Raw genomic sequence first — 20,913 nt, 5'->3', positions numbered from 1 at the left:
ATGGCTGCCGGCCTTGAAGCCTGCCGGCTCCAAAAGGCACAGAAATATTTGCTCTGAGTCCTCAAAGCTACACTGTATTTTACATATTCTACCAACAGCTGTGCTCTTCTCTTTTTTTTTTCTTTTTTTTTTTAGTTGACCTCTTCTGTCCATCGTGGGAGAAAACAGGCTTTGTCCAGCAGTGGAGGGTCTTTACAGCAAATGTGTTTTCTAGCTCAGTTTTGATGCACTCATGGAGGTGAAGGTCAGTGCTTATCATTTCAAATACAGTGACTAATGATGATGAATCATAATGAAACATAATGGTTGTCTCCATTTAGGAAACGTGCACTGATGTTATCTTGGATATATCGGATCCTTCAGACTACTTTGGTTGTCATCAACCCTGTCAACAAGTTCTCCACAGGTTTAGGGACAGTTGAATATTTCAGTTTTCTGATTCGCTATACTTCTATTTCAGTACAATTAACACAGAGGAAATATTTGAACTTTTTACCTGACTTACCTCACTTATTATAGAGTTTCATGCATTGCTTACTTTACAATACTTTAAATTAAGATTTTGTGATGAAAGCTTATTTTTGTATCTTTTTTTTAAAGACTGAACCGGTGGTTTCAAACTTTATCAGCTCTTACAAAAAAAGAAAACAGTTTTGGGTGGGCCCTTCTCACATAAATGGTAAAGGGTCTGCTAATATAGCGCTTTTATCCAAGGTACAGTGTTGCTTCTTATTCACCCATTCACATACCGATGACTGCAGCTGCCATGCAAGGTGCTCTGCTGACCCATCGGGAGCTGGGTTCAGTGTCTTGTACAAGGACCCTTTTTACATGTATCCAGTAGGTCCTCAGAGTGCCCCCGAGTCACTGAACCACTGGTTCAAGGACATCTACCAAGCTACAGTGGCCCTTCTCCACATATACAGTGTGAGTCTTAAGCAGTTTTTGAAGTTGTAGTCCACTTCCCATGCATAGTATATGCAATACATTCTAAGTTACAGTTTAATAAGCAAACCTTTGTGATCACACACACGCACACCTACACCTACACACACAGCATTATTTGAATTTCTTTTCAGCTGCTGGAAGTGAGAGCTTGTTTCCACAGACTTTAACAGAAAGTAAAAAATGATAACGCAACACTTTGTGTGTGACAGAGAGAGAGCCAGAGCTTTACAGCTTTGGCAGAAGATCTACAGAACTGAGATATATGTCACCTCTGCATCAAACTGTCCTTGCTCTCCTGCACACATACAAAAGCATCCCCCTTCAGCCTCCTCCCTCTCTCTTTAACACACCATCACAACGCACTAAAAAGCATGTGCACAGGCATACAACCTCACAGACACACAGAAACCCAGTAGTTAGTTCCTGCGTCATTACAGTAGCCATCTGTCAGTATGCAGACACACATGCACCAATTTGGCCATGTCTATGTGGTCACTACACAGAAACACACACACACCCTCCCTGGGTTGCATGCCGCCACATTGCCCACCGTCTGCACAACCACTGACCCTTCCTGCCACTGTCAGTAGCCCTCATTGATTTATCATAAAGAATTTGATTTACTTGGATCACTCTAAGAAGTGAAAGCTATCATCTCCCTAGTTTTCTCAGTTCTTCTTCTCTTCTTTTTCTTTTTCTTCATCCCACATGAATCTGTCTGTTTGTCTGCTTCTGCCAAAGACTGATGTCATTGTCCGCCAATGTGCTTTCGGCGTGTGTGTGAGATGAAACGATGAATGTTGAGGTATAATCCCATGGTTTAATCCCGACCACTCCCAATCTGCCCGCAACTCTAATGACAGGCACACAGGCAGGCAGTTTTGTGTAACCCTAAAACCATGCGGGGTTTTGAGGGAGGTGAATACATCCAACAGTCTTCATTAGAGATCTGACATTATTCAAAAATGCCCACCTGCCAGGCACACACACATACACTCAGAGAGAGGAGAGGGGGAGAGAGAGAGAGAGAGAGATTATCTATTTCGCATGGGTGGGAGACAGTGAGTGAGTGAGGGTGAGTGGGAGGGAGGGCGGCAGTCAGAAAGAAGCAAACTAATTCTCACCGAAGAGCAGACAGTCGTGCCAGTGCAGGAGCTGCGGTTAGTTCACCTCTCTGACGCTCTTTTTACATTAACAAAGTAAACGTGATTAGAGATATTTTACTTGCCCTTTTACGAGTCAAGGGACCAAGCGGGATCCGAGTTTACATTTTGGATAGGGAGCTGCATGTAAAGGCACCCTCACTTCTTCAGAGCATCGATAACTCAAGGTAAGGCACGTTGTGAACTCGAATCGCGGTGGATTCGTTTTTGCTTTAGCATCTCGATGCAATCCCAGGTAGAGATGACGGGTAAAAAGACGTGTTTTCTGTTGTGCTGCTGCTGATGGTGCGCGCTCGCCGGCCACCGTGCGTAAAACGTCTACGGTAAAAATCTTCAGCTGGCACAGTGAGATCAAAGAAGTGATACATCTCATTCCAGCAAAGTTAAAGTCAACGTAATCAGTTGCAGGCTACGTAGGAGCTGACTTGTTGAATGGGAGAGTGGGGGTCAAAGAGCACATACTGGGCTCTGTAGCTTAAGCATTTTAACGAACTTTTTGAACTTGGCTGTTTTCTGTCATTGTCGTCATTGCATAGCTAAATCCCACATGTTACGTAAGGCAATGCAATAAAAGAACAGTTGTATCGTGCTTGATGGCCACTGTTAAAGCTGCAGTTCAGACTAATTTGTAGTCATTTTGCGCCATTGAGAAGTTCTAACAGAGTAACTGGCTGATGGAGAAGGCGAGGGGCATTACATTTTCCAGCTCATATCTTCTCCCATCACTGCCCGTAATTCTGAGAAGCTGCATCCAGCTTTAGCTTTCCCAGTCAGGCTATTCACTTGTCAATTATTCATTAAACACTCCGGGAGCACGATCCTCTCCACTTATTCCATACCAGGTCAGCATATTGACTGCAGGCCTATGTTGAAAGCTTTGAAATAACTGAAGTGTTTGCTCTTTAGTATGAGCCACTAAAGTTTAGAGGAGGGCTTTAGAGCAACAGGGTTACATCTAAAGTTTGATTGACTTTAGACAAACATATCAATACTAATAAAGGCCACAACGAATGGTATATAACATCAATTGTTTCTGCTATGAAAACGAAAACTCCAACTCTTTCTGGCTTCATTAACTTGTTTTGAAGGGCTGGAGCAAGCAGAGGAGAGATGAGGAAATGTCAGAGAAAATGTGAGCCTACTATACTACTACACCCCAGATAGAGACTGAAAGAGGTGGCTGAACTAAGAAAGCCTGCGCAGTGGCAGAGGAAAACAGGCTGGGGATGACAAAAAGAGGGCAGGCGAGAAAAAAAGTGAAAAAAATATGGTGGCTCACATATTTATCTCATTAGACTTGTGAGAGCTACACTATATTTCCCACCATGGTTGTTTTTAGCCCTTAGATGGTGGGGAAAGGCTTGCTCTGATTTTATGTAACAGGATGCGAAGAACCTTTTATCAGACATTTCAGGTGCTACATGTCTCGCAGTTCACACCTGTCTGCTGTGCTGTAATCTTCGCCATATGTACTGTCACATGAGGGTTTCAACTGCATCACCACACTTCCATCTATCTATCTATCTATCTATCTATCTATCTATCTATCTATCTATCTATCTATCTATCTATCTATCTATCTATCTATCTATCTATCTATCTATCTATCTATCTATCTATCTATCTATCTATCCATCCAGAAGTATTTCTCTCCTGCTTCTTCATAGCCACTTTCCTTTAAGCCAACCTGTATTTTATGTTTCAACTCATCTCTTGAGACCTCATTTAGAGTTTGTAGAAGAGCTGCAGCCTAAAGGACAAAAGGCTTTCAAATCATTTCTGTGCTTTTTTACTGCATACTGTACTGTCCACTGGAGAAAATCTGGTATCCCTGGATTTCACAGGACAAGCCAAAAACAGAAAAGCCAAAATACCACACACATAATTAAGGAAAGATGTGCAGTGTGTGTGTGTGTCTGTGTGCATGTGTGTATGCGTTTGTCTACTTTATATTTATATACAGACATGTTTCTTTTTTATGAAAATGGAAAATGCCGCTCAGATTTGAACTTGCATCTACAGAATTAAGCCTGCTGCCTCTGGGATTCATTTTGGAGATTTTCAGCTTACTGACCTACTGTATGACGTGGCTTTGCTCATCATAAACATTGGGAGGATGATGTATATCAGTAGGATAAAAATGGACTGAGGGACAAATCTTACCATAAAATAATAACTTGCGTATGCTGTAACAATTGTGTGAGAGCTCCATGATCGGTTGTGTAGTTTTATGTAATATGTAACAGATGCTCTTACAAGTATTTTATGATTTTAGTTCTCTGCTTCTTTGAAAAAAATGTCACTCTAATGCAAAGGACAACGGTACTTTAATTCAAGTCAGTCAACCCTAGTTTATTCAGCTGACCTGAATCAGTTTTGTGGGTTCTATCAAGATAAATGTATAAATAGTGCAATGTTGACAATGGTTTATGGTTCTATAATGAAATTGTAGATTTGCCACATTTCTGTTCACATTTCAGTCATTTAAACTCAAATTAAAAACTGAGTTTTGATTACTTTCACCAGCCTCACGAGAACACATCTTGTGATTATTATTTAGAGTTCAGGTTTGATGAGTGTGTTATTACGAAACTGATCCAGGACAAATAGGTTTCAGGTCATGATTTTATGATAAAAAGCAGAATGAAAGGATGAGGATGGGAGGGACAAGTGATGCTAATGTTTATGGCAGCTGTCATAGTATTGATCAACCCATATATTTGACTCACTGCAGTCTGAATGCAGAGATCTGAGAAAATGTGCTGTTTAATATAGAAAATATAAGAAAAGTACAGAAAACTTAATAATGGTCAATAACAAGATTGGCTAATGCTTAAAAGAGACAGCACAGCATATCAGATAAAAGTCATTTTTTACAGATTTATGATAGGAAACCTAATAACTGGTTTGTGTAGTTGCTGGTGCAGTGAGGAAATCAATATCCTATTATATTGTAATGGTATGCCATAATAGCTGTTAACAGTGGATGAAGTAAGCATCCTCTGATTCTTTAATGTAAATCCTGTTGCTAAAGCATAGAAAACACAGTCCAGGATTTGCTCTAGTGTGCAACCAGCATGTCCAATGCTACAGAGATTTCCCACCACAGCAGCCAGGATAGGTTACAGATGGTGGTTGTAGGAGATTAGGAGGTGCATCAACATGACTTCTTGAATGTGACACAGCTTTCGCTTGCTACTACCATATTTAATGGCCAGCAAGGGTCTGCAGGCCAGGTGTTTGTGGCAAACACCAGTGTAATTGCAAAAAAAATTAGGCTTAGGGGATAACCAGGAACAGAGGTCGAGGTTAGGCAACACATCTACCAGCATTAAGAGTAAAAAAATGTAACTTGTAATCACTCCTTGCTTATTTCTGCACATATGCCACCTATGTTACATAAGGAAGAGCTTCAGGATAAATTGCACACACAGCATATGTTTGTGGTGCCGGAGGTTTCTCATGTCCTGGCCTCCTTGCTCATCTTCTGCCTTCCTGCGCTCACACACTCCCATCTCATCTGCTGCCTGTGTCCTCCAGCCGAGCCCTCTATCCCCTGCTGAACCCTGGTTTTATGTCTCTAATATCTCTATGCTATTTGTATTTCTGTGTAGTGTGCAGTACACACAGTCTTCACAGTGAAGGGTTTCAAATTAAGTGTATCTGTGCCAGTGGTAGCCATAAAAAACTCGGCAAAAGTGGGCAAATGTATGTAAATAGTTTGTATTAAGTATATTTTTGTTTGGGATTGCAATGTTTTCAAAGTATAGTCGTCCTTTCAGCAATTAGTCTGCATTCATTTAAGACTAATGTCAAATCAATAACAAGACCAACAAGGCCAGAAATGTCACTATAATTACCTGGAGTGTAATATATCTATAAAAAATTTTTTATTAAGTTCAATTATTATGTTTTTGTAGGAGTGGTAGTGGTTGGAGGTGGTGCAGTAACAGCTGTACAAATGCCACAGACAAGTTCAACTCCTGGAACATGTACGTGGTTAGGTTCAGACAACAAAAGCATTTCATTTCTTTCATTAATTGGGGTCTTTGTGAATTCTTTTCCTCATTTATTTATAACTTTACTGTATTTATTTATTAATTACTGTTTGGGTCTTTTTTGGTCTGTGTGAATTGTTTATTGGCAATTGGCAGTCATCTTCTGCTCTGCTACACTCTGCTATGCTATGCCATGCTCTCTGCACTCAGTCTTATGAAATTACAATAAATAAGAAGCAACTGAGCTTACTAATCAAGCAGAACATTTCCTTTGATTGGGTAAAAGGCTTAGTAACCTTTAGGAGGTAATATCTCTGCACTGCACGAAGCCTTTAACAGCACCTCTCCAGATTTTCTATAAAGAAAATAGCAGAAAAAGTCACACAGTGTAGCTATAACTGTAATACAAGAAATTCAGCATGTGTTACTACAGTAACATACAGCTTTTGTAGGGTTTCTATGGGACAATAAAAACAAGAGCCAAACTGTAGAGATTCAGCAAAGTCTGATTAAAGCAATGAATCAAACTCCTCCAATGAGCCGTGTACCTACAGGCAACATGTACCAACACAACACAGCTAGGGAAGATTTAAACTCATGAAATCATCAATATTGCAGCTCAGTATAAGGGTGAGAGGGTTTTCCAGAGAGAGTTAGATTCCCGAGGGTACACACTTACCTAAATGCAATTGCAGTTTATATTAATGCATAGCAAGTTTACAGCTACATTTACAGCTTAACACACTCTTAATAACTATGGTTTCCATCATTTTTATGCAACTAAGGTTTTGTTTTAGACCAGCTGACTGGAGAAAGCAAATGTCAGTGACATCCCACAGTCTTGTTTTCATTCTGCTTGAAAGGTAGAACAATTCTTTCTTGTGGTTATGCCTTCAGAACTATAGCACAGCTTCATTTTACATTCTTGAAGTCTATTAATTTCAATTAAGAAACACATATACCATTCATCTTACCTGCATTTCTATTCAGCATTTCAAAAGTTCTCTTGAAATTACCTTGACGGTCAGATAAGAAAAAAATAGCTATTGATTGCTGACCTTTACTCAGTAGTGTCTGAGTTACGCTCTACACCTACTGAGTAGAAGACTATAAATGGTTGGCAAGAGATTCTTCCATATAGCTTGGAGTGAGGGGAAGCTAAAGGATTTGTTATAGGATACTGAACTAACCAGTATTAGGAAAGATATGTTGAAATATTAATGAGTGATCCTATCCCCATGGCTCTCTAGTGTTAGTGCAACGAAATATTGGAAACGACAGAGAAACGGAGAGGGGCTTAAAAGAAGAGAGTAGAGGGAAGAACAGCAATGGAGATAAAGAGACAAAAAGAGTAGTTTATGAAAATAGCATTCATTACCAGAGTCTGTGTATTTCTCATCTGTCATTTATTTTATACATTTGTTCTTCCTTTCCTACTTCTCCCATTTTCTGTTAATTTTTTTTTACTTGTCATCTCATAGCTTTTTTCCCTCTCTGCCACCTTGCTGTTTGCTCTCTGCACATCTCTCACTTCTCTGTGCCTCGGGTTTGCCATTTCTTTCTCTGTCTACTGTTATTTATCTCTGTCATTAGACTGTTGTGTAAATGACTGCAGTGGCCTTCCATAGGAGAGGTTTTAGGGATAGGAAGAAGACTGGTGCAGTTTCCTTCTGCCAAACACCCCTCCTGAGGCCCAGGAGCACAAACCTGGCCTAATTTTATATTAGCTGAGTTCACTCACCTGTTAATAGAGGTATTTCCTCATGCAGGTCCAGACTGAACAGAGCTAAACCCAGACCACTTTTTTATCCTGGCTCAACATTTTTTTGAGTTCAGCAAAAAAAAGAAAAAACGTGCTAAAACTGGGTTAGAATCTGGGCCGACATAGCTAGGACACAGAGCAGAAACTGACACAAAAGGTACAAGTGAAACCCATGAAATACAACACACATAATCGAGGGACACAGGAAATTATAACTTAAATATCAATGGTACCATTATGGGTAACAGTCACTAATTGCGTAGTCGTTATATTTGTCATTGGGATTTATCTCTTGTCCTTCCTCCACCAGGCCTAATGACACCACCCCTTACATAACACTCCAAGCTGTTGTAAAGATGCATGCAACAAGTCCCTGTTTTATCAGTCCTTTAACTGTGGCTCCCAATTCAATCACAACAATGGCTGCCAAAACTACATCTGCCGAAACTTCATCTTCTTCATCTTCTGATAGCCATTCCCCTGAATAGCCATATAGCTATAGGTGAACTAATGGCAGCTGCAGCACAGCACTTTTTGATTGAAAACAATTACAGTAGTAACTTTTCACAATAGGGAATGGTTAGTGCAGGGGGAGATGGATACAGGCAATTAAATATACTGGGAAAATAAGGTACATTTGAAATCTTTTTTACACTGTACCAGCGGGAAGGCACTTAGTGTCAAGTGTTTCCACTTCCTCCACTTAAGCTGAATGCATGGATGGACTCAAGAGATGAATATATAGTCTTTACTTTTGTGTTGCTGCTTTAAAAAGCAACAGCAAAAATACGAATTAGGAAAATGTTATCGGCTTTACAGAATTCAGAAGCTGAACCTTGCTGCAGCAAAGACAACCACAGAGAAGATGGGAGGAAAAAAAAGGTCAGAACTGATCCGGATTTATTAGCTCAGCTGGTCATAAAAGAATCTTTATCGTCACATCACATTATGCAAGCCAGGGTCTTTGCTAGCTACAGGTGAAAGATGACTGCTCTGCAGATGCAGATTCTCTCAGTCTCTCTCTCCCTTCTTCCTCTCTGTGTACTTCTCTCTCTCAGGATGGATGAGTTTAATACTGAGGTAGTTAGGAACAAAGCCAGATTTCCTCACTGAAGTGCATTCTTTACTCTGACTTGAGGAATAGAAATCAAGCCTCTCCTCATTCTCCTCTGATCTACCTACATGTCCTCCCTTTTTTCTTTGCCTTCCCTTTCTTTCTTCATCTTTCTTTCTTCTGCTCTTCCTCTCTGCCCAATAACAGAAGCATTTAATTGACTGTTTGAATGCATCTATCCATGCATTACAAGTTTGTTTTAGTGGACATGTTTAGTCTAAAAGTCTATTTTTACTCATTCCTTGATTTATTTACCCACTTTTAGCCATATTGTAAAGGCACCTGAGGCATGATCCAAAAATTCTTACAGGACAGAAAACATGGTCTGTTTTAATGACAAATTTGCACCACTAAACTTATTACAGTAGAATGACCATTTGTAATTAAGATATACTCATGACTACAGACTGGTATGTGCTTACAATTGAGTAAGAAGTACTGCCTTTGTATGGCACTGAGAAAAGAAAACTAGTTATAGTTGGGGAGAAAGATTGTTGGAGAAGATCATCACTCCAGTCAACCTCATCAAAAAAAAAAAGAGCTGGAAAAGCAATATCAGAACAAATGGCAAGAAAGGCAGCAGAAAAGCTACAGCATGCTCTGCCTTTGCTCTGACCTGGTTCCAGTTAATCCGCCTACTTTACAAGATGAACATTACCTCCACACTGTATTTATAGTCTTTTGGTGTATGATTTTGTGTGTAAGCCAGTGTGTATATGAATGCATGTTTGGGTGGGTAGGGGGTGGGGTGGGGTGGGGGGGATTCATGATTGTAGAGCAAATGTACATGGTCCATGTCATGTGGGAGCAATGGGTCTGATAGCACAGTTTAAAGAAAATAGGGAGTCTATTTATTCTCCTGTTTTCAACTATCTATAAGCCCTTAAGGATGAATGTGCATCATAATATAACATTTTAACTGAATTTACAAAGAAAATTCCCAACTCATTGTCTATAATTACATTATTGTTATAATTAACAATAAAATGCATCATTCTTTGTGAAAAAACAACATGTGTTCCTCAAGAATACTTCCTACATTTCACATATTAACACAAATTATCAGAAAAATTTGTAAAATCAAATTTTTTAGCATCTGAAAAAGTACAGCTCCAATGGGATAAAACTGCAAGTGCGGCAGAGCGGACACTTAGGTCATCGTGACATTGTTTCATTTCCATAAAACTGAATAGACCTTATTTTAATGTTGTGATCTCTGCTACATTTGCTCAACTTTTGCATCAATGCAATTAAACATTATCCAGCAAAACACTTGTCCAGACTCTGACGTGCATGGGCTCTACCTTGCACAATGCACACAATGTACACATACAAAAATACTTGCTTTGGAGGTATTGTCCTGTGTCTGGGATTAAATTTTTAGTAACATAACAAGGGAGAATTTCACTGCAATGAAAAAAAATTATAGATATTTCAACAAGTTACTAGAAAGCTATGGGATCAATGTCAGAAGGATGTAGAAGAATTATGAATATTACAAAATACTGTTCTAATTCAACCTAACATTAAAAACATAATGTTTGGAGTAGAACAGTATTTTGTAGCATCATTTTAACTCTTTACTCTTTGATAAAGTGCTTCTCTCTATTTACCAATGCATATTCATTGTTGCGCAGGATGCCAGACTGACTGAGTTGGAAAAATAAACGTAATCCAGACCACAGTTATCCACCAAAGAAAATTAGTAAGCATATTCTGTAGCGTGTTGATTTGATCATTTTCCAAATTCAGATTATCTAGGAGTTGCAAGCAGCAAAACCAAATGTAGACTTTGAGGCAGTGATGACACCAGCTCTATTGATGTACTTTTGAGTCCCAGAGGACAAGTGAGGCCCGTGAAAAGGCAACTTCCAACTCTGGACCAAAACTTCTATTTGATACTATCTGATAAAGAGACTGTTTTCTCCTCTAGAAAAAGGTGACCAAGTAAATAATTCTGCATAAGCACACCTCCAGCAAGCTCTACAGGTATACTGGATGCTATAAGGTGCGAGCAGTATACCCACACACTGTTTAAAAATAGAGAGGGCCCTGACAGTCCTACACAAAGCTTCACAGCTGAGACCTCTCTGTTCAAATGGTCTCCAGACTTATGACTCTTATCCTAAACTTCAATCAATGATCCTTACTCCTCCTCTTTTCTGCTCCTCCTCCCTTCTCATCCTCTCTCCTCTCTCTCCAGGGAGGGGATTTTGCTTCCATAAGTCTTCTATCTCACTGAATATTTCACAAAAGCACTTTTTCCTCCTAGCACACATACGCACACTGACTTTCTCACGGAAATGTTCTCACTTTCATTCCCTCGCGCTTTTCACATCTGTCATCTTCCATGAGTTGTCCCCATCTTTTTTTCCCTTTTTTTCTCTCATCTTCATCTCAGTCTTTTTTCTCCCCTGAATGTTCCCTTTTGTCTGGTACCAGTGCCCTCTCTTCATTCATCTTCTCTTTTCTCTACCCTTCTCACCTGCTCTCACCCTAAACCAAACCCCTTTGCTCCTTCTTCTTCCACACTCCTGGTTTTATGACGATTCCAGGAATGCATTTAAAATATAGATGTCTTAAAAGGATTTAGTTCCTTAATCAATGAACTTGTTTGCCTTCTATGCTTTTGTTCCAATTTATTTATTTATACAGCAGCCTATACTGACTTAACCCTTTACTACTCTATGAATTATTGATGTGGTATAAGATAAAACATGTTTTATAGTGTTGTTTGTGTGTTTGTGTGTGTGTGTGTGTGTGTTAGGTAGCTGCTTTAATAATGTGCTTTTAATCTCATAAATTTGATTTTATTATTGTTAGTCAATACTTCCATTCTCTGTGTGTTTGCAATGCCTATCATTATCTAATTCAGCTGCAGAACACAGATTTCAAAAGCATTTAGAGCCATGTCATACGTTGACAGATGTCAATGTGACCACACAGACTGCACTACCATTTTCCTTCTTTTACCTCACATTCATCATTGCCGTCTAATTATGATGACAAGCATACTGTACATGTCAGTCAGACAGTTGATATTTCTAAATCATTTTAAATGGAGACATTTGAAATTAAGTCCCATTAGAGAATGTGATTAATATTTCATGCACAACTAGATGCTAAACAACAGCACATTGTGTAGAGGCACCTGCAGTATTCATACTTACTCTGCACATCCTGAACATGTTAGACTGAACAAAGATGGTGAAATTCCAACATCAGCCATGATTTTTAGGCTGTTTCACAATGATCAGACATTCAAACTACAGGTGGCAGATACCCCACAATGAGAATCTTAAAACATTTGTAGTCAATTTCTAGTTTAGTATGTCTGCAGTACTTTCCTGGGATGACATTTATTACCATTGTCAATATAAAGATGGAGTTTGACATAATAATGTGAACAATGTGTAACTGGACTTTGAAATAACAAATATACACATATTCAGATGCAAAACCCTGTATGCCTTGTAATTTGTTTTGGCTTCTTTCTGAAGAACAAAAGTAACAATCAGGTTAAGTTCTATTGGTTGTCTAAACAGTTAGGTGTATCATTTTATCAAATTAGAAGTGAAACTTTCTGATGTTAGTTCAGCACTAGGTTAAAGCTATTTTATTATAATTTTACTGAGCCTTCTGAGCTGTAATATCATCTTTTGATGGTCTTCCTAGCTCAGACTGACTTCCACTTGTCACGCATCTTGCATTATTTTCTGATAAAGATGAAATTTGGCCATGGGTCTGAGTTTAGAAACTGGAATTACTGACAGGGAGCAGCCATGAATGAACCACTAGTGCTGAACAATGCTATGGCCTGCAGGTCTTTTTGTACATATGATGAGGTGCCATCTGCAGTAATACACGTGTATGTTGCTCATATACCTAAACTGGATCATGCCGAATAATCAACGTTGCTCCATCCTCCTCTATTTTACAACTATTCCTTTATTGTTTTTCATCATCTTTTAGTCCACCATCTTAACCTTCTAGCTCTCTTTGCTCCACTGCAACTCTCCCTTGAGATCAAATGACCTATTTTTATCCTAAGACTTGTGCTTGAGCAGATTTGTTTTCATCACACACAAACATGCTCACATGCAGAGGTGCTAGTGCAGAAGTAGTGCGATTTGTGACGGTACATTGCATATTACTAATTTCTTTTCTAAATGCAACTGATGTAACAAAAGTAAGTCCTTTACTCAGACTCTTGATGTCCCATTTTCTGTGCAACAGCAAACATTCCAGTATTCATGATAATGGGGCAGCTGTAGCTCAGTTGGTGAGGCAGTCGTCCACAGACTACGGGGTCAGTGGTTTGATCCACAGTCCCAGCTACGTGTCGAAGTGTCAAGACACTGAACCCCAAGTTGTTCCAGGTGGGTCAGGTGAGCACCTTGCATGGCAGTTACAGCCATAGGTGTTTGAATGTGTGAATGAGTAGCAACATTGTAAATAAATAAATAAAAGCGCAATATAAGCAGCCATTTAATTTGATATTGGTTTGTTATCAGTATCTCTCTATATATTATATATGCATGTTTGGTGGCACAGCTGTTTTTTGAACAGGAGTGTGTGTGTGTGTGTGTGTGCGTGTGTGTGTGTGTGTGTGTGTGTGTGTGTGTGTGTGTGTGTGTGTGTGTGTGTGTGTGTGTGTGTGTGTTGCAGACAACTTCATGGTTTGGGTTACTGCAGATGAGATATGGTAAGAGAAACAGCCAGCCTTTAAAAACAATGTAACACTTCACATAGCTCTGCTTTCTTTTTGACCCCTGAAAGTCAAAAGAATCTAATGGGAACATTATAATGAGCAACCAAATCACGATACATGTTTCACGTTAAATACACACGTTTGTAAATTCAATTATTCGGTAGCTTTGGGTTCATGCTCAATCTGGAGAAAATTAATTTCTTGTATACAGGTTTCCAAAGGTGAATTTGTGCTATTTTCAAGCATTTAATTAGAAAACATTATGCTAAATAATTCTGTTTTACCATTGTTTATGCAAGTCAATTAAAACAAAAGGATTTTCAAAGCTCTGCAAATACCATTCAATAAAATGTGCATTTGCTGTGACAAACTTGAATGTTACGGCAATGTAACTGGCTGTTCTTTTTTGTTTTGTTTCTTGTTTGATGGTAGATAGAGCAGTTCAGGTTCTCAACATCGTGTCTTCCAAATTCTCTCCTAAAGAGTCTCTGCACAAGTGTAAGTGATGGAAAAGTGTGTTAAAGGAAAAGCAGGACTAGACAAAAATAAACTGAAACTACTGTATACTGCCAGGACAGTTACCTTTTTTTTAGAACCATGTTTCAATTAGATAACGTTTTTCTGACGCATCTGAGCTAACAAAGGTAAAACTTACCATAGCCAATGTTCTGACTAGGGGGAGAGCTTGATAGAGGCTGGCATGACAGCATCAGGGTGTGTGAAAGCTTGTGTCTGTGTGTTAGATTGTGTGTGATTTGTTTGCAACTCTCCTTCAATCTCTCACTTGTTTACACATGCATAAGTGTGCATGTATGCACATGCAAACTGTGTGTCTAAAGGCCATGTCCAGCCTCAAGGAATGAATTAATGCAGTCGTCATCAATGGAGATGCACAAATTCACATGGGGGCGCACACAGAGAAACGGATGGTGGGCAATATGTTTTTTACAGTTTAATTTATTCCTCTAAAAAGGCTACTCTATTCTTCACAATGAGTGTGCATTTGTGTTTGTGTGTGTGTGTGTGTGTGTGTGTGTGTGTGTGTGTGTGTGTGTGTGTGTATTTGTAGGTGTATCGTGGGTAGATGCATTAGTGGGTCTCTATGTGTTTGACAGAGAGAGTGAACAGAGGTGATCATTCAAATTGGATAAGTGTAACCTAAACCAAAAGTGCTTCCCTGACACACATGCGCACACATTAATCTCGTTGGTAAAAGTATCATCGTCCCATGCTCATGAAGGGAGTTGCATTTTAAGTCTGATATTTCACAGCATGTGTGAGTCTGTTTGTGCGCACACGCTCAACTCTTCTAACTCTGTACTGCAGGTTTCTCGGGAGGAAGCCACTTGACAGAGAATGTTGTTCCTCTCCACTGACCCACTCCACTCAGCTACCACCACCACTCACAAACACAAACTCAGTTTTTAATTCATTATGAACACCTGGCTAAAACAAATGTAGTAAAACATTCAGGGCCATTCACTGTATCCTCCTCATTTAAATCAGGCTAATAACAAACACACCTCTTTGTACTATGCAGAACAATTCAGCAGCACCACAAATTGCAGCTTTCAAAACAACATGCTAACACTGACCAACCATGTCTCCTAAAAATGACGTTCCTATGCAGATAAACTGCAAAGACGATTACATTTTCCTGGAAAACATATTTCCAACCATATTAGGTTTCCTGTGAATGTAATGACAATATGTTGTCATGTATAATGTAAATGTTGAGTTGCAAATAAGTTAATAGTGAACACACCAAGGAAATGTTACCAGACAACGTAACTTTGATCTTGCAGCAAAACATAAGGTTTTGTTTTCTGTTGTAACAAGCGATCCTGCAATACAGTGCTGTTTGACTAAAGCGTTGTTAAAGCGTTTTATGGTTGTGATTAGACAGGTACAGGAGCTGGTTAGGGTCAGAGGAAGATTGAGGGGCTGGTGTAATAGAGGAGAATGTGTGTGAAAATTTGTGTGAAACGACGGGGGTTTATTGCTTTTAAACAAATCCATGATATTGCTCTAAGCCAGCAGTTTTCAAGACTACTACAATTGTTTTGTAGTAAAATATAGCAACATTTCCTCTGTCCTTTGTCAAAACTCAAATTTCTGCTGTAAGTGTTTGGTGCATTCTGTGAGGTGTGCTTGTATTGGAGCTGACTCGAGCCATTTAATTCAGTGCTTTTATGTTTGACTCGTGTGTTCATGAGTCATGTCTGCCTGGTATGGCAATTTTTTTCTGCCTCACGTACTTGTCCTATAAAGTCTAATGTTTCCAACCTGCAAGCATAAAAGTCAAGCATAAAATTTGGATTTGCATTGTTTTCTGCTGCAGAAATATGGCAGTGAATGCATTATATGGTAGTGTTTGTAGTAATAAATACAAGCAAAGCAGAGTAACAGAGTATTTGTAGCTGCTAATCTGGGATTATCATACACCTAAATGCTGTATTTTATATTCATTAACAGTGACAAGCAAAAAAATGACTTTACTCCAATGTTCCATTTAGTATACCAAGAATAAAGCAACTTTCTGTTGCCTCTAATTCTGACTTATTTCCCTTGTCAAGCTGAACAAACAATTTAAACATTCTTAATGACACGTTTGGTCAATCACGGTTCTTATTTGTATAGCTGTCTTACACCAGAAGGACACTGATAAACTGATTGACTCCACAAAGTAATGAGAGAGAAACCAGAGGCAACAGCAAGGCAGTATTGCTAGAAAGGCGATGTACTCTGGGTTAACAAGATAACAATGACTGTTCATGCTTTAAAACAGCTCTTTTTCTCCCTCCTCTTTCTAACACAGGGCTGGGAGTTTCAAACCAACACCATACTTTGGAGAACATTTTAGAAAATCTACGTTTCCAGGAATAGAAAATGCCAGCTTAGTGGAATTTATGAGTTTTCAGTTTAATCCACACCAGTGACAGTCAAAAGACAAACTACAGAAAAACAAAGAACTGGCTTCTGCAGTAAACACAAGCCTCACAAATGTCCCATTATGTTAGTGGGTAGCTTGTATTGCCCAGCTTTCCTATGTATTCCACACTGTTGCAATTGTAAAGTATATAATAACATTAGTTGTTAGTACATGCTATGTGTGCCCTACCACCAGTGGCCATACCTGACCATAGCAGTGACTATAAGCATGTTCAAATGTAATGAAAACCTTCTTTATACAGATTTGTAACCACTTCAGTGCAGACTGAATTACCTCACTCACTTTGCGTGGCTATTAACTGTTATATATATTCATCACCCTAAATGATGAACCATACTGATTTAATGGTTCCTCTAGTGCCACCAGCAGGAAGTAAACTGATATTGGATAGATTTTTTTTAAATAAAACTCTCTTGGTTGAGAAATTGATGTTCTCTAGAGAATTAATTCACTTTGGTGATCCTCTTTTTATCTCGTCAAGGGGCAACATAAAGAAACATTGCTTTTACTACCCAGGACATGAAGTGTGGAATAGACAAGATTAAAACTGGCTAAAATATTGTGTTTTGTTTTACAGTTAGTCTAGAATGAGATAGAAATTCTCTAAACATGTAAATGCAATTGATTTATACAGTATATTTGAATCGTTTTCAATCCTCCACTCACCTCCCTTCACTTTACCTGTCGCCGGCTTGCTATCATGCTCTGATTTTCTGTTTAGATTTTCTGTCTAAGAAAGGAAGTGCTTGGTCCTGTCTCTGTCTGTGTGAGCAGCCTTTCAGCCAGATATTGCATCATTCTAAGTAAGCTACAGACACAGACTGTATGCACACACGCACACACATTTCTGTCAGAAATGGTACTCTATGGCCATCTCCCTGGGGACTCACTTACTGTGCAAGACCTGCACAGATTCGCTCTCCAAATGAGGGAAACAAAGAACAGATGTAGAGGGGTGAGCTGAGGGGGAGGGAATGAAAAATGTGGCAGTGGGTATTTCTGAGTGGCTTGAGGTGTAGAAACAGTGGAATTGTATCATTCAGAATAAGGCAGCACTGTATAGTCATGTTCTAAGTTGCATGTGTGAAAGTGTGCTTGTCTTTACATGTCTTTCTGTCGTTGTGTGGACATTTTAGTTCAGTACCATTGGATTGTTAGACTTGGTTTTAGGGCTTTGATTAGAGATGGGTTTAGGGCACAGGTTGGGGTTACGAGTTCACTTGGGGTGGTTAAGGGGCTATAAGGAAAGCATTACAGTATACAGTTACAACATGTGTTCTCACAACTATAGAAACAAATGTGTGTTTGTTTGAGTGTTTGTGTGCATGACTTTAGTGGAACTTTATATGTGTCTGCATTTGAAAATGGGTTTCTCTGGGCAGATGTGATTAATTTTCATTAGAGCGTTTCCTTATTAAGCCTGTTTCTGGCCTTGTGTATGCCTTGCAGTCACACACACAACACACTTACTGTCTCAATCCCTTATGCACACAAACGTAACACTTACAAGCATGGGCTGTAGATGAAAGCCACGTTTTTTGGCAAAAAGGGAATTAGTGTTTATAAAAATCTCAAAGACAACCTTAATACTGGGAAGTCGAGAAGCAAATGTAATGGGTATCCATGGCACACTTACACACATGTATTGGCCATTGTACGGTATCAACACATGTAATTCTTCATACTGTGTTTGCGTGTATTTATGATGATAATCCATTAACCATCTTACTCACTCTTCGTGTATCGTGTAGTATTTGATTTTAACAGTGCAGTAATGATGATAATTGGCCCTTCATCTCTTCATTTCCCTCAGTCCCTCTCTCTTGTGTACCCTGTCATGTCCTCACAACTCTCGTCCCACTTTCGCAAAGCAGCATCCTGATAAGGCTTGGGACCAACCTCAGGCTGCTGCATGCTCTGCTCAATATCAAACACACACTCATCCACTCAAGCAATGAGCACAGCAAGAATAATTGGACTAAATTCTATTTAGTGGCATTATATCCTTATTGCAAATCTGTTTTATAAAACTAAAATGATATTAATGACAATGTGAAAGTGCTTTCAGCTATGTCTAGAATGTTCATTGGGGTATAATTTCCTAATTACACCCAATGCAATTCTCATATAAGGTTGTGGTTCTAATGAAATTCCCTTTGAAGAATTTTAAACCGCAAGCACTGCAAGGGCTGGATAAAAAGTCAATTTTAGCCAAGTCAAGTAAATCATGGGCCTCCTTAGGAACAAGTTGGAACCTCCATTTTTTTGATAAATTACAAGACAAACATGCACATAACTGCACAAATCATTAAGGATAGCAGCAAATATATGATGGTAAAGGTGGGTTTAAATATTTCTTTGTGGGCTTCTAGGACACAGAAACATTTCCTTTTATACACTGTATACTTTAATACTTGTGTTAGAGTCTCCAAAATGTATATATTTAATTTACTTGTGCAGGCATCATGATAGATTGATAGGCTGGCTGTTAAATGCAAGAACGGCAAATCTGTCCACACTCATCATCTCTCTTCAGCAATTATTGGAACAATGGAACATAATCAACAGTGAGAATTGAACCCTTTATGTATTACTGCACTATCTGCCTAGAGTTATGTTCTTTCTAGACTAGAATTATACTAAATCAGGGATGAGTAAGGACAAAATGGTGATAAATGTCCTGCAGAGGCAGGGAATGAGAAAAGAGGCTTTTAAGTGAAGGGTTAAACATGTTAATCTTATAGATAATGTATCATGTGACCCATTCTGTGTATACACATGCATAATATGTGCTTGGAGTGCATGGATTCATGCTTGTCATTTCTTGTTCACACAGGCAAAAGTAACCTCAGGTGTGTGCTGCTCTTACTCTTCTCCTGAGGCAAATATTGACGCGCTTTGTTATATATTTTATAAACACACTTTCACACCTCTCACTTGCAGCTGTTTATCTTATCATACTGTGCAGATCTAGTGTCACCTCTCAACAAGGACGATGCGCCATCGCTTAATCACATTGTGCAGATATCAGGATTTGAATGTTGGTGTAGCTGAAAATGACATGTGTTGATGATTTGCAAGTATCATTGGGCAAAGCAGCAGCTGGTAAAATATGTACATAACATACATCTACAATTATTTTGATCTATATTTGGATCACAACAAAAGTTAAACTAGTCACTACAGCTTGTCATGCAGAACTACACTAATAGACTGTTTTTCTGCAGTAAATAAAAGTGAATGCATTCCGTGATAAGCTGCAGAAATGCACCAATAGCTTTAGCAGATAAAGAAGGGAGGTTTTCTTTTTACCTAAGTTGGACTGAGCAGAGTCTTATTGGGATAGAATGGCTAAAGAGAGGAGTACCATTAAATAGCAGATTTTGAAGAATAACCTTGACATTGAGAACCTCTAAAACATTTGCCTCTGAGCTGATAAAAAGATATTTTATTCTATTCGATTCATTCTTTGCAGTTTAAACACAGCACTTGTGAAAAAGCACACATAAGCAGACAGAGACACATTTAACATGCTGAAGTCTGATGTCTCAGATAGTTCAGTCAAGCAGTATGGATTAATGGGTGTGCATTTAGAGGCATTAGCAAAGCATAGCACAAACCATACAGTGGTCAATAGTTCATTTTATATTACATAATAACTGCCGTACATCCATATTCAAAGGAATGTATAGTTATTTGTAACTGTAAAGATAAATAAGTAAATGTTTAATTATGACAAAAAGTCCAGTTTATCTGGGATGTTACAAAACCCATAGCATCATTAGCTGAATGAGAGTTTTGAGCATCTAGACCTAACTTAATGTGTCAATATTTTTATTTTTTTTTATATTTCGTTGCCATCCACCCCTGTGCAAAAAACAGCAAAAGGGTGGGTTGACACTGGTGCAGTTAGCTGCCGCTGCTCCCTCCACTGATATTACTGATTGTTATCTTAAATATTCTTACCTAAAGTTTACTTTTGATCTCTTCTACAGTCAACTTACCACTAATCAAGACCAATGTCTCTCGTCAAATATTATTCCAGAACATTAAAAATATTGACTTATCTGCTCTCACTGATGGAATTACCAACCCGAACTTGGCCAATATCTCCTCTACACTCACTACAATAATGGACTTCATAATGTGCTGGACTCGCTCCTCGAAAATACTTGAACCGTTTCTTTCTCCCGCTCTGCTCCATGGTACACCGCCGCTCTTCATCAGCTCAAAACCAAAGCGCGCTGCCTTGAACATTTAAACA

The 20,913-nt window shown here is 38.9% G+C and overlaps 1 protein-coding gene across 1 annotated transcript in view; it reads left to right on the top strand.

The window, feature by feature from the left end:
* Positions 1 to 2,027: 2,027 nt before the first annotated feature.
* camkvl (CaM kinase-like vesicle-associated, like) overlaps positions 2,028 to 20,913 on the top strand; it is a 32,091-nt gene continuing 13,205 nt past the window's right edge. Inside the window, exon 1 of the mRNA XM_067528327.1 lies at positions 2,028 to 2,278. The gene's annotated coding sequence lies outside the window, so the exon portion shown is untranslated. The remainder of the gene's footprint in view (positions 2,279 to 20,913) is intronic.

This window comes from Channa argus, chromosome 13, assembly GCF_033026475.1.
Source record: "Channa argus isolate prfri chromosome 13, Channa argus male v1.0, whole genome shotgun sequence".
NCBI lineage: Eukaryota > Metazoa > Chordata > Actinopteri > Anabantiformes > Channidae > Channa > Channa argus.
Note: the sequence above shows the minus strand (reverse complement) of the source record. Positions and strands in the feature narration are given on the sequence as shown.